The sequence below is a fragment of the Symphalangus syndactylus genome, chromosome 13 (assembly GCF_028878055.3).
Source record: "Symphalangus syndactylus isolate Jambi chromosome 13, NHGRI_mSymSyn1-v2.1_pri, whole genome shotgun sequence".
Classification (NCBI taxonomy): Eukaryota; Metazoa; Chordata; class Mammalia; order Primates; family Hylobatidae; genus Symphalangus; species Symphalangus syndactylus.
The window spans coordinates 44,797,501-44,807,683 of NC_072435.2; the positions used below are offsets into that span (position 1 = coordinate 44,797,501).

A 10,183-nucleotide genomic window follows, 5' to 3' on the forward strand; every position below is an offset into this window, starting at 1 on the left:
TGCAACCTCCGCCTCCCAAGTTCCAGTGATTCTCCTGCCTCGGCCTCCAAGTAGGTGGGACTGTAGGCGCGTGCCACCACGCCCGGCTACTTTTTGTATTTTCAGTAGAGATGCGGTTTCACCATGTTAGCCAGGCTGGTCTTGAATTCCTGACCTTAAATAATCTGCCCGCCTCAGCCTCCCAAAGTGCTAGGATTACAGGCATGAGCCTCTGCACCCAGCCAGCTTTATTTATTTATTTTTTAAAAAATGAGACAGGCTCGGCCGGGCATGGTGGCTCATGCCTGTAATCCCAGCACTTTGGGAGGCCGAGGCGGGTGGATCACGAGGTCAGGAGATCGAGACCATCCTGGCTAACACGGTGAAACCCCGTCTCTACTAAAAATACAAAAAAATTAGCTGGGCATGGTGGCGGGCGCCTGCAGTCTCAGCTACTCAGGAGGCTGAGGCAGGAGAACGTGGTGAACCTGGGAGGCAGAGCTTGCAGTGAGTGGAGATCGCGCCACTGCACTCCAGCCTGGACGACAGAGCGAGACTCTGTCTCAAAAACAAAACAAAACAAAAAATGAGACAGGATCTCACTCTGTCACCAAGGCTGGAGTGCAGTGGTGTGATCACAGCTGACTGCATCCTCCACCTCCCAGGCTCAAGCCATCATCCCATCTCAGCCTCTTGACTGCAGGAAGGGAGCCACGCCCTTCCATTCCTGTCTGTTCTGCAGACTCCTCCAGATTCTTCTTGTAACTCTGCTTTGAGATTCAGTTGACTTGAGTTGGTTTCTGTTGCTCGAAACCAGAGATTCATGACTGATACAGGGCCTCATCCCCTGGGCAGAGCTCAGGATCAGGAGCATGACGGCCCCAGCCCACAAGCAATTGGGTGAAGATTCCCAAGGATTCCAGGCCGATGGAGTGACAGTGGGTCAGCAGGTTGGGGCAGCAAATTAGATGATGCCTCCTGGGGCTGTGTGTAAGACTCTCCACCCTTCACTGTACCCTGGATCCTGGAAGGTTGATCCACTTGGGCCCTCTTCTTTCCACTGGAGTCAGTCAGAGGGACCACTGGAAGGAGATGAGAGGAGGGAGGAGTCAAGGTCTTTCCTGGTGTCCTTCCCAGCATCCCCTCACCCAAGACCACAGCTCGACCAAGCGGCCTCCTCTGGAGATCTTCAAGAGCTCTGGAGGGGCGAGGCGCAGTGACTCATGCCTGTAATCCCAGTACGTTAGGAGGCAGAGGAGGGTGGATCAACTGAAGTCAGGGGTTCAAGACCAGCCTGGCTAATGTGGTGAAACCCCGGTCTCTACAAAAATTAGCTAGGCATGGTGGCGCACTCCTGTAATCCCAGCTACTCGGGAGGCTGAAGCAGGAGAATCACTTGAACCCTGGAGGCAGAGGTTGCAGTGAGCCAAGACTGCACCATTGCACTCCAGCCTGGACAACAAGGGCAAAACTCTGTCTCCAAAAAAAAAAAAAAAAGCCCCTTGGCCGGGCGTGGTGGCTCATGCCTGTAATCCCAGGACTTTGGAAGTCTGAGGTGGGAGGATCACTTGAGTGTAGGAGTTCGAGACAAGCCTGGGGAATATAGCAAGACTCATCTCTACAAGAAATTTAAAAATTTAGCCAGACCTCGTGGTGGGCACCAGCAATCTCAGCTGCTGAGCTGAAGCTGAGGTGGAGGGACCACTTGAGCCCAGGAAGACAAGGCTGCAGTGAGCCATGATTGCACTAATGCACTCTAGCCTGGCTGAGAAGAGTGAGACCATTTCTCAAAAAAAAAAATAGATAAATCAAAATAAAAGGCTGGGCGCGGTGGCTCACGCTTGTAATCCCAGCAATTTGGGAGGGTGAGGCGGAAGGATTACTTGATGCCAGGAGCTTGAGACCAGCCTGGCCAACATGGTGAAACCCCGTTCCTACTAAAAATACAAAAAATTAGCCGGGCGTGGTGGCCCATGTCTGTAATCCCAGATATTTGGGAGGCTAAGGCATGAGAATCGCTTCAACCTGGGAGGCGGAGGTTGGAGTGAGCCGAAATCATGCTACTACACTCCAGCCTGGGCGAAAGAGCGAGACACTGTCTCAAATAATAACAATAATAGCCCGGGCACGGTAGCTCCTGCCTGTAATCCCAGCACTTTGGGAGGCTGAGGCGGGCGGATCGCCTGAGCTCAGGAGTTCGCGACCAACCTGGGCAACACGGTGAAACCCTGTCTCTACTAAAACACAAAAAGTTTGCCAGGCGTGGTGGTGTGTGCCTGTAGACCCAGCTACTCAGGAGGCTGAGGCAGGAGAATTGCTTGAACCTAGGAGGCAAAGGTTGCAGTGAGCCAAGATCACGCACTGCACTCCGGCCTGGGAGACAGAGCAAGACTCTGTCTCAAATAAATAAATAAAATAATAACAATTGTTCCTTTAGGCCAGGCAGGGTGGCTCACATCTGTAATCCCAGCTCTTCGATAGGCCCAGGTGGGAGGATTGTTTGAGCCCAGGAGTTCAACGTTACAGTGAGTTATGATCATGCCTAGGTGACAGAGTGGGACTGTGGTTCAAAAAATACATGTATAGCCCCTTTATGTATGTATGTACGTATGTATGTATTTATTTATTTATTTTGAGATGGAGTCTCGCTCTGTTGCCCAGGCTGGAGTGCAGTGGTACGATCTTGGCTCACTGCAACCTCCGTCCCCTGGGTTCATGTGATTCTTCCACCTCAGCCTACTGAGTAGTTGGGATTACAGGTGCATACCACCACACCCGGCTAATTTTTATATTTTTATTAGAGCCAGGGTTTCACCATGTTGACCAGGCTGGTCTTGAACTCCTGACTTCAGGTAATCCGCCCGCCTCAGCCTCCCAACCACTTTATTTATTTATTATTATTTATTTATCTATTTTGAGACAGAGTCCCACTTTGTCACTTAGGCTGCTGGAGTGCAGTGGCGAGATCTGGGTTCACTGCAACTTCTACCTCCCAGGTTTAAGCGATTCTCCTGCCTCAGCCTCCCAAGTAGCTGGGATTACAGGCGCAAGCCACCACACCTGGCTAATTTTTGTATTTTTACTAGAGACAGCGTTTTGCTGTGTTGGCCAGGCCTGTCTCGAACTCTTGACCATAAGTGATCCGCCTGGTACCATGACCATCAGGATTCAACCCAGATATAATATGGGCCCCAGGGAGTATCATTCTGGGCCCTGTGTGGGGTTTCAGGAAAACCTCTAGGAATGTTGCCCAGAAATAAGGCCGGGCGCGGTGGCTCACGCTTGTAATCCCAGCACTTTGGGAGGCCGAGGCGGGCGGATCACGAGGTCAGGAGATCGAGACCACGGTGAAACCCCGTCTCTACTAAAAATACAAAAAATTAGCCGGGCGTGGTGGCGGGCGCCTGTAGTCCCAGCTACTCGGAGAGGCTGAGTCAGGAGAATGGCGTGAACCCAGGAGGTGGAGCTTGCAGTGAGCAGAGATCACGCCACTGCACTCCAGCCTGGGTGACAGAGCGAGACTCCGTCTCAAAAAAAAAAAAAAAAAAAAAAAAAAAAAAAAAAAAAATAAGACATGGGCAGAGGTGAGAAGAGAATGACAGCCAGCCGTTCTCTTTGGTAGAACTTTCTTTGATGATAGAAATGTTATGTCTGCACTACTCCCAGCCACCTGGAAGTTACTGAGCACTTGCAACATGGCTAGTGTAACTGAAAAATTGTGTTTCTTATTTTGTTTAGTTTAAGTTGATGTACATGTAAGATTTTTCCGGCTGGGCACGGTGGTTCACAGCTATAATCCCAGCACTTTGGGAGGCTGAGGCAGGAGGATCGCTTGAGCCCAAGAGTTCAAGACCAGCCTGGGCAACATGGTGAGGCACCTGTCTTTTTTTTTTGAGACCAAGTCTCACTCTGTCGCCCAGGCTGGAGGGCAGTGGTGCGATCTCAGCTCACACCAACCTTCACTTGCCAGGTTCAAGTGATTCTCCTGCCTCAGCCTCCCGAGTAGCTGGGATTACAGGCACTTGCCACCATGCCTGGCTAATTTTTGTATTTTTTTTATTAGAGATGGGGTTCCCCCATGTCGACCAGGCTGGTCTTGAATTCCTGACCTCAGGTGATCTGACCGCCTCAGCCTCCCAAAATGCTGGGGTTACAGCGTGAGTCACTGCACCCAGCTGAGGCACCCGTCTTTATTTAAAAAAAAAAAAAAGAAATTGGCCAGTTGTGGGGGCATGTGCCCCTAGTCCCAGCCACTAAGGTGGCTGAGGTGGGAGGATTGCTTTAGACTAGGGGTCTGACACTAGCTCGGGCAACATAGCAAGACCCTTTCTCTAAAACAATTTTTTAGGCCAGATGCAGGCAACAAAGTGAAGCCCTGTCTCTACAAAAAATATACATATATACAAAATTAGCCAGGTATTATGGCGGCTGCCTGTAGTCCCAGCTACTCCCAGATACTTGGAAGGTTAAGGCGGAAGGATTGCTTTAGCCTGGGGAGGTTGAGGCTGCAGTGAGCTGTGATTGCACCACCGCACGCCAGCCTGGGTGACAGAGTAAGATCTTGTCTCTGACATGACATCATGCCAGGCTAATTTTTTAATTTTTTTTTGAGACAGAGTCTCTCTTTTTTTTTTTTTTTTTTTTTGAGACGGAGTCTCGCTCTGTCGCCCAGGCTGGAGTGCAAGCTCCGCCTTCCAGGTTCACGCCATTATCCTGCCTCAGCCTCCTGAGTAGCTGGGACTACAGGCGCCCACCACCACGCCCGGCTAATTTTTTGTATTTTTAATAGAGACGGGGTTTCACCGTGTTAGCCAGGATGGTCTCGATCTCCTGACCTCGTGATCCGCCCGTCTCGGCCTCCCAAAGTGCTGGGATTACAGGCGTGAGCCACCACGCCCGGCTGAGACAGAGTCTCTCTGTTGCCCAGGCTGGAGTGCAGTAGCACGATCTCGGCTCACTACAGCCTCTGCCTCCTGGTTTCAAGCGATTCTCGTGCCTCAGCCTCCCAAGTAGCTGGTATTACAGGCACCCACCATCATGCCTGGCTAATTTTTTGTGTTTTCAGTAGAGACAGGTTTTCGCCATGTTTTCCAGTCTGGTCTTGAACTCCTGAGCTCTGGCAAATCTGCCTGCCTTGGCCTCCCAAAGTGCAGGGATTACAGGTGTGAGCCACCACACCCAGCCATAATTTTTTGATTTTTTTTTTTTTTTGAGACAGAGTCTCGCTCTTGCCCAGGCTGGAGTGCAGTGACACAATCCTGGTTTACAGCAACCTCTGCCTCCTGGGGTCAAGCAATTCTCCTGCCTCAGCCTCCTGAGTAGCTGGGATTACACCACGCCAGGCTAATTTTTGTATTTTTTTAGTAGACATGGGGTTCCGCCATGTCGGCTAAGCTGGTCTTGAACTCCCGAACTCAGGTGATCCGCCCGCCTCGGCCTCCCAAAGTGCTGGGATGCGTGAGCCACCGTGCCCAGCCTATTTTTTGATTTTTTATAGAGATAAGGACTCATTATGTTGCTCAGGCTGGTCTTGCACTCCTGGACTTAAGTGATCCTCATGCCTCGGTCTCCTAAAGTGCTGGGATTACAGGTGTGAGCCACCATGCCTGGTCAAAATTTGCCCTTTTCATGAGCTTTGAGTGCATTAATTGCATCCACAATGTTGTGCAGCCATACCTGCCATGGATTTTTTTTTAATTTTTTTTTTTTTTTTTTGAGAAGGAGTCTCGCTCTTTCACCCAGGCTGGAGTGCAGTGGCGCGATCTCGGCTTACTGCAGGCTCCGCCCCCCGGGGTTCACGCCATTCTCCTGCCTCCCGTGTAGCTGGGACTACAGGCGCCTGCCACCTTGCCCGGCTAATTTTGTGTATTTTTAGTAGAGACAGGGTTTCACCGTGTTAGCCAGGATGATCTCGATCTCCTGACCTCGTGATCCGCCCGCCTCGGCCTCCCAAAGTGCTGGGATTACAGGAGTGAGCCACCGCGCCCGGCCAATTGTTATTATTTTTGAGACAGAGTCTTGCTTTGTTGCCCAGGCTGGAGCGCAGGGGCGCAATCTCGGCTCACTGCAACCTCCACCTCCCAGGTTCAAGTGATTCTCCTGCCTCAGCCTCCCAAGTAGCTAGGATTACAGACATCCACCACCACACCTGGCTAATTTTTGTATTTTTAGTAGAGACGGGGTTTCACCCTGTTGGCCAGGCTGCTCTTGAACTCCTGACCTCAAGTGATCCACCTGTTTCAACCTTCCAAAGTGCTGGGATTACAGGCATGAGCCGCTGCGGCTGGCCTCGCTGTGGATTTAAATGGCTACTGTCACTGGTCAGCCCAGTTTGAAAGGGACTTCATTTGGACTCACTCTATCTCCTTGCCTGGCCCCCAGTTTCTCTTCTCAGTGGCTCTAGACATCTGGGCTGCATCTTGATTCTTAACTGTCCTCACCTCACTTCATTCCATCAGCACAGCTTGTCCCCCAGGCCTCCAAAGCATACCTCCAGCCCACAAGCATCTCTTTGTCTCCATGGCAACCACCGAGGTTCAAGCTGCCACTGCCTCTCACTCAGCAATGGTGCCCACCTCCTCCTTTCGGGGCTTCCGGCCTCTCCAGCCGCCCTCTGATTCCCTCTTGGATAAACCAAATCTGATCCCAGACTTCACACCTTTCTGGGGTTGACTGTTGTCTTGAGGAGCCCAAACATCCCCAGACAGCAGAGATTCCCACGATCGGGTCTCACTAACCTAACATCTCCAAGCGCTTCTTTTTTTTTTTTTTTTTTTTTGAGACGGAGTTTCGTTCTGTCACCCAGGCTAGAGTGCAGTGGCGTGATCTCGGCTCACCGCAAGCTCCGCCTCCTGGGTTCACGCCATTCTCCTGCCTCAGCCTCCCGAGTAGCTGGGACTACAAGCGCCCACCACCACGCCCAGCTAATTTTTTTTGTATTTTTAGTAGAGACAGGGTTTCAGCATGTTCGCCAGGATAGTCTCGATCTCCTGACTTTGTGATCCACCTGCCTCGGCCTCCCAAAGTGCTGGGATTACAGGTGTGAGCCACTGTACCCGGCCATCTCCAAGCACTTCTGTGAGGCTCTGCCCCTCACTCCCACTGCTCTGGCGGCTGCATGAGGTTCTCTCTGGATTTCTTGAGCCTACCTTGTTCCTTCCAGCCCCAGGGCCTTTGCACATGCAGTCCCCTCTGCCAGGAGCACACTCCTGGTCCTGCTTCGCCAAATTCTCAGCCACGTCAGCATCCCCTGGGATCCCCAAGTTTCACTTCCTGTCCATCTTCCCTGCTCTGATGACATTCATCATTGATTAAGAATTATTTGTTGGCTGAGGGTAGTGGCACATGCCTGTAATTCCAGCACTTTAGGAGGCCGAGGTGGGCAGATCACCTGAGGTCAGGAGTTAGAGACCAGCCTGGCCAACATGGTGAAACCTTGTCTCTACTAAAAATACAAAAATTAGCTGGGCATGGTGGCTCGTGCCTGTAGTCTCAGCTACTTGGGAGGCTGAGGCAGGAGAATCGCTTGAACCCAGGAGGCAGAGGTTGCAGTGAGCCGAGATCATGCCACTGCACCCCAGCCTGGGCAACAAAGCAAGACTCTGTCTTAAAATAAATACATAAATAAAAATAAAAATAATAGAGGCCAGGCTTGGTGGCTCACACCTATAGTCCCAGCACTTTGGGAGGCTGAGGCAGGTGGATGGCTTGAGGTCAGGAGTTCGAGACCAGCCTGGCCAACATGACAAAATCCCGTCTCTACTAAAAGTACAAAAATTAGCTGGGCATGGTGGCTCAGGCCTGTAATCCCAGCTACTCAGGAGATTGAGGGAGGAGGACGTAATCCTCCTGCTCACCTATGAAGAGCTTTTGATCTTTGCCAGCCTGGCAGCCACCTCTCCTGTGCCATCCCTCCTGCCTTTTGGTCTTGGAGACCAAAATGCGCTTGTCCTCATTTTGAATCAATGGTCTGGCCTTGGGGCCTTTTCTGCAGCTTCCCTTTGCTTTGCAATGCTGTTACGGACTTGGTAGGCATCTACCCAGCACCTGCAGTCTTCCTGCTTCCTTTGTTTTATTTGTTTGATTTTTGTTGTTTCATCTGTGGTCCCGGCTGGAGTGCAGTGGTGCAATCATGGCTCACTGCAGCCTCGACCTCTCAGGCTCAAGTGATTCTCCCACCTCAGCCTCTCTTGCAGCTAGGATGACATGTGAGTGCCACCACAAGGGCTAATTTTTTAAGTGTTTTGTATAGACAGGATCTCCCTATGTTGCTCAGGCTGGTCGTGAACTCCTGGGTTCAAGCGATCTACCCCATTTGGCCTCTCAAAGTACTGGAATTCCAGGTATGAGCCACCGAGTTGGGCTGGCAGAGTGTTTTTGTTTGTTCTTTTCACAGCTGTGTGTAGTTCATCACTTTTTTTTTTTCTTTTGAGACAGTCTTGCTCTGTTGTCCAGGCTGGAGTGCAGTGGCACAATCTTGGCTCACTGCAACCCCCGTCTCCCGGGTTCAAGTGATTCTCCTGCCTCAGCCTCCCGAGTAGCTGAGGCTACAGGAGTACGCCACCACGCCCGGCTAATTTTTGTATTTTTAGTAGAGACAGGGGTTTGCCATGTTGGCCAGGCTGGTCTCAAACTCCCGACCTCAGGCGATCCGCCCTCCTTGGCCTCCCAAAGTACTGGGATTACAGATGTGAGCCACGGATTACAGGTGTGAGCCACTCTGCCTGACCTTGATCACTTCTTGAATCCCGTGACCAGCCTAGGATTGGGTCCAGAGTGGATGCTTCACAAATGTAGAATGAGTCATACCGGGTGGTGCGGGCACAAACAGTGAGTTCCATAGGTGTGTGGAAGTGGGAGGGGAGTCCCTTCCAACCAGGTGGTGAGTGATGGCTGCCTGGAGGAGGTGGCCATCAAGTTGGGTTTTGAGGGATGAATATGATCTGGGGAGAAGGGAGGGTGTCCCAGGTGGAAGGAAAAGCATTGTGTGTGTGTGTGTGTTAGATCTGTCTGTGCATGTAGGTGTGTCAGAGGCGTCCTGGGGTGTGTGTGTTTGCCTACAATGTCTTCAACCCTTTCTCTCTCTCTCTTTTTTTTTTAGACCAAGTTTTGCTCTTATTGCCCAGGCTGGAGTGCAGTGGCACAATCTCGGCTCACCACAACCTCCGCCTGTTGGATTCAAGTGATTCTTTTGTCTCAGCCTCCCAAATAGCTGGAATTACAGGCGTCCACCATCATGCCTGGCTAATTTTTTGTATTTTTAGTAGAGACAAGGTTTCACCGTGTTGGCCAGGCTGGTCTTGAACTCCTGACTTCATGATCTATCCACCTCAGCCTCCCAAAGTGCTGGGATTACAGGCGTGAGCCACTGTGCTCAGCCTATTTACTTCTTTATGGATTCGTCTTCTGCCTCCTACATCACTCAAGACTGGGCTCACTGTGAGGGCAGGGCTGTGTCGGCTATGACCCCAGCACCCATCAACGCAGATCGCAGAGGAAGGACCCAACAAGGGTGTCTGGGATGGCTGGGAAAGAACCCCGCTTGCCATGCAGAGGCCTTGGGGCTGCTCTGCCCAGTAACCAACCCCTGACCCCTACCCTGACTCTCAAGAGAGAAAGGCCCCTTTGACCGTGTGGCTGAAGACCAGACTCACCACAGCTCTGTCTCTGAGGTTCAATTTCCTCTCCTGTCCTAGAGCCCTGCCCCTCCCTCCATTTTCATCCTGAGCTGCACACAGACTTGGTGGTGGGTGGGTGGGTGGCTGGCGTCATGGCAACGGTAGCACAGGGTTGCCACAGCAACTTGGCTCCCTAGTGACAGGCCTGAGTTTCTTAGCCCAGGGGTGGCAATCCACTGGGAAGAGATGGGGAGAGGGTGTCCCCAGCGTCCAGCTGGCACACAGGGGACATTCTGTAAACACTTGGAGGGCAGGATGGGGATGCATGGTGGCTGTCTTTTCCTGGGGCTCGAAGAGGAGACTTCAGGTCCCTGCTGGGCTCTATGCAACTCCTGGCACACTATCCCTCCTCACGGCCCCCATGCAGGCTGTTCCCTCCGCCTGGAGGCTGTTCCCTCTTCGCTCCTTCTGGCCAGCTCTTCAGCCTGACCTCCTGGCTCAGCCCCAGCTTTTATCATGGTGACAATTAAGTGATGGCTTGTTTGCTTGTGTGATGATTGGTTTAATAAATGTTCCTCTGCCAGATG

General features: G+C 51.8%; 1 long non-coding RNA gene across 1 annotated transcript in view; it reads right to left on the reverse strand.

Annotated features, from left to right (window-relative positions):
- LOC129459601 (uncharacterized) overlaps nt 1–9,685 on the reverse strand; it is a 17,564-nt gene extending 7,879 nt beyond the window's left edge. The window contains exons 1-2 of the long non-coding RNA XR_008650011.2: nt 9,633–9,685; nt 996–1,061 (exon numbers count right to left, since the gene is read on the reverse strand). This is a non-coding gene — a long non-coding RNA (uncharacterized lncRNA). The remainder of the gene's footprint in view (nt 1–995; nt 1,062–9,632) is intronic.
- Nucleotides 9,686–10,183: the final 498 nt, after the last annotated feature.